Source organism: Terrapene carolina, unplaced genomic scaffold (assembly GCF_002925995.2).
Source record: "Terrapene carolina triunguis isolate 2854851 unplaced genomic scaffold, T_m_triunguis-2.0 Scaffold97, whole genome shotgun sequence".
NCBI lineage: Eukaryota > Metazoa > Chordata > Testudines > Emydidae > Terrapene > Terrapene triunguis.
In genome coordinates this window covers 3,877,535-3,881,624 of record NW_020664448.1, presented here as the reverse complement: position 1 = coordinate 3,881,624, position 4,090 = coordinate 3,877,535, and positions in this window count along the sequence as shown.

Here is a 4,090-nt window from a genome sequence, read left to right as displayed (position 1 = left end):
GGAAGGTCCTTCGCTCCAAGCGGGAGTGAGGGACCATCCGCCGAATTGCCGCCGAATAGCTGGACCTGCCGCCCCTCTCCGGAGTGGCCGCCCCAAGCACCTGCTTGCCACGCTGGTGCCTGAAGCCGGCCCTGGCTCCTTGTCTGTGTGTGAAGCCTAGTGCACTGCTTAGTGATTCACACCGAACAGACCAGTAGACGAGCTGGTCAAAACTTTCCCCTCAAAACTCTTTTTCAATGGAAAGCTGGGTTTTCGACTAAATGACTTTTCCCGCCCAAAAGCATCTGCTCTCTTTTTATCGAAAAACCACAGACTTTTGGAGTTTTGGCCAAAAAACTAGAAGTTCCCTTTTTTAAAAATGAAAAGTTGAAATGTTCAGTGGCACATTCCCCCATTTTCCAACCCATTCTGTCTGTCTGGGTTAGATTGTGCCTTTAGACACAGCAAGGGGTGGTGCATAAGCCCCACCATGCCAGAAAGGCATTGTGTTCATAGATACCCCGGGGAAGCATAGTTCCTTCCTGGCTGCCCCTTGGTTGTGGGGAGTCATTTGCTGCTGGCCTATATCAGAGTTATGACACACACACACATACCCCTCACTGCTGGCTCCATGGCACAACTCATTCCTTTCCCCTTCCTGGGCACACCCCAGACCTGCTCTGGGGTAGGAGTAAACAAGTTCACGGTCACTCCCCCACAAACAGGTATCCAATACCTGAAGAACCCACGCAAGGGTACAAGGGGGTTCTTATTCCCTGTTTCTCCTTTGTGCGGGTGTGTCGTCCAAGTCACAATCCAGCTCGTAACAATGGCTGTTACTAGACATAGTTCTGAATTAGAGCAACAACTAAACCTAATTACAATAAAATTAGACCCAAAACACAACTTAACGATGAAGAGATAGCATGGACCAGTAGATGAGTCACTGCTCGGGGAGTCAAGAAACTTGAGTTCTGTTCCCATCTTAGTCACCAACTTGAGCATGTTACTTCACATCCCTGGGCCTCTGTTTCCCGTTCCTATTGTCTGTCTAGCTTGTAAGTGTAACCCACACATCTCCTGGGTGTGGTGCTCTGTCCCATCTAGTGGCACCAAGACCACTTAGAGATTAATGAGTCTACTACAGCCTTAGCTAACGGCCATGGGGCTTTTAGCTCATGCAGTAGAGAGTCATAGACTGAGGTCCCAGGTTTGATCCTGCCTACAGACGTTGTCAGCGTTAAATAAGCTCTTCAAAGCAGGGACTGTCTCTATGTGCTCGCACAGTGCCTACCACGAGGGGTCCCCAGTCTTTATTAGGGCCTGTAGGTGATCGTACACATAAGTCATAATAGCACAGTGATAGATGCAGCATATGCGCCTAGATAGAACATAGTAGTTCATGAAGTATTCAAATCAGAAGTCACTCCTTTAAAGGTATACCTATGAGCGAGGGGTGTGATTCCCCTGCTCACGTACACATGCTGGTGATAACTCAAGGAAAGCTAGTGTGAGTATAAAGAGCCGTGTAGCCCTGGTAGTACAGGCAACAGCAGCGGAGCCACGGCTGAGCTGTGCAGAGTACAAACCTGAAAGTGGTGGATATGTGCTTAACCATTGCCCGTGCCACCACAGCTACACGACTAGTTACACTCAGGCTAGCTCTCCTTGAGCTACTGCTGGTACGTGTACACGAGCGGGTGAACCACGCCCCTAGCTCATAGCGGAGCCATAGCCGAAGTGTCGAAGACAAACCACAACGGGCCAGATTTGTCCCTGGCTTACCTCCACTGACTTCAGAGATGAGTTTGTCCAAATCGTGCAGTGCCTACGCCAGGGGTCGGCAACCTTTCAGAAGTGGTGTGCCGAGTCTTCATTTATTCACTTTAATTTAAGGTTTTGCGTGCCGGTAATACATTTTAATGTTTTTTAGAAGGTCTCTCGCTATAAGTCTATATATTATATAACTAAACTAGTGTTGTATTGTAAAATAAACAAGGTTTTCAAAATGTTTAAGAAGCTTCATTTAAAATTAAATTAAAATGTTGATCTTACGCCGCCGGCCCGCTCAGCCCACTGCTGGTCTGGGGTTCTGTTCACCTAGGCTGGCAGCGGGCTGAGCGGGGCCTGCGGCCAGGACCCTGGCTGGCAAGGGTCCGGCAGCCAGAACCCCAGACCGGCAGCGGGCTGTGTGGTGGCCGGGACCCCAGACTGGCAGTGGGCTGAGTGGCTCAGGCCACTGCCGCTCAGGGGTTCCATCCGCTGGCTCCTGCCAGCCAGGATCCCGGCTGCCGGACCCGCTCAGCCTGCTTCCGGTCTGGGTCCCGGCCCTGCCCACATACAGTGGGTACCTACCTTCTCCCTGGTTCTGGCCCATTCTTTTCCTCTCTCTGCACTGAGCACAGGGCTGGGGGTGAAGGGTCTGGCCAGGAGCTAGAATGAGGGAGGGGGCTCAGGGTTGGGGCAGGAGGTTTGGGTGTGGGGCACTTACCTGGGCAGCTCCCATTTGGTGCGAGGTGTGCAGGTGGGAATGTGGGGTGTGTGTGTGCAGGAGCTCCCGTTTGGTGCTCAGGGTAGGGGTGGGGATGTGGAGGGTGCAAGAGTCAGGATTTGGGGGGTGCATGGGGTGTGGGGTGGCTGGGTATGTGGGGGGGTGTGCAAGAGTCAGGGCAGAGGGCTGGGGGCATGTGAGGGGGGTGCAGGTGTCAGGGCAGGGGGTGGGGTGGGGGCTGGGTATGTGTGGGGGTGCCAGAGTCAGGGCTGGGGTCATGGGGGGATGAAGGAGTCAAGCAGAGGGCTGGGTGTGTATGAGGAGGGGTCAGGGCAGAGGGTTGGGGTGTGTGTGAGGGGGGATCAGGGAGGGGGCTGGAGGGGATATGCCCCTTTTCCACCCCCCCTTCCCCAAGGCCCTGCCCCCGCTTCTTCAAGGCCCTGCCCCCGCTTCTTCACTGACTCTGCTCCTTCCCGACCCCCTCCCTCGCAAGGGCCATCAGCTGATCGGCCGGCAGGGAGGGAGGGACGGAGAGGCAGAGGAGGGGCAGGAACCCAGCACACTACGGGAAGAGGCAGGGGAGCCAGCAGGACCAAGCTTCTGCCCCCTGTCCGTTGCCCCTTGCCCCCGCGGGGGCGGGGGGGTGTCAGAGAAATCGGCTTGCGTGCCGTCTTTGGCACGCGTGCCATAGGTTGCCGACCCCTGGCCTACGCAGTTGGTCCTGACTCAAACAAAGCTCCCTTGAATTCAGTGGGAACATTTTTGCCTAAATCAGGTCCAGAGCGGATTGAACAGTAAATAAAAAAAAAGTGAACTTGCAAATATTTGCATCAAAAAAGTGAGTCAGACTCAGTGCTGATGATTCATTAGGTCATGCTATTCATTAACTGAGAATGTTCAAGGGACTACAGGGTATTTGTCAACATGTTTCTGCACCCCAAAAGCAGTTATGAATTTCAGCACAAATAACTATTCATCCGAAAATTCATATGGCATGTTTATTATAAAATATTTATTATGTGTACTACAGTGTCTCTAGAGGCCCCAGTTGAGATCAGGGCCCCCCATTGTGCTAAGCAGAGTATCCCTACATGGTGATAGTCCCTACCTCCTACCCTCAAAGAGCTTACAAGCAAAATAGATAAGGCAGCCAATGTGTGGAGAAACTGAGGCAAACCACAGCCACTGGAAGCTGCGGGGGGCCGTGCCTGTGGATGGTCAACGTCAGCAAAATGTCTCATGGCCCACAATCAGTCCTCTGAGGCCTGCAGGGATAATCCAAACGGCATCTGATTTCATCCTCCCTGTTCCTAAGGAAAACTGCAGCCATCCTCTGCTCTTTCTGCTGTCCTTGCCTCCATGAGGGAAGGAGGTCATTTATCTGCTGCCCTCTTTCCCAGAGCTCATCCTGGTTCCTGGGAGGGAAGCAGGGCCGGCTCTAGGTTTTTTGCTGCCCCAAGCAAAACAATTTTTTGGCTGCTCCCACCCCAGCCCTGGGCTCTTCCCCCCACCCCGCCCCCAGTGCCCTCACCCACCCACACCCCCTGCCGCCCCAGCCCTCGGCTCTCTCTCTCCCCACCCACCTGCACCCTCTGCCGCCCCAGCCCTGGGCTCTCCCCC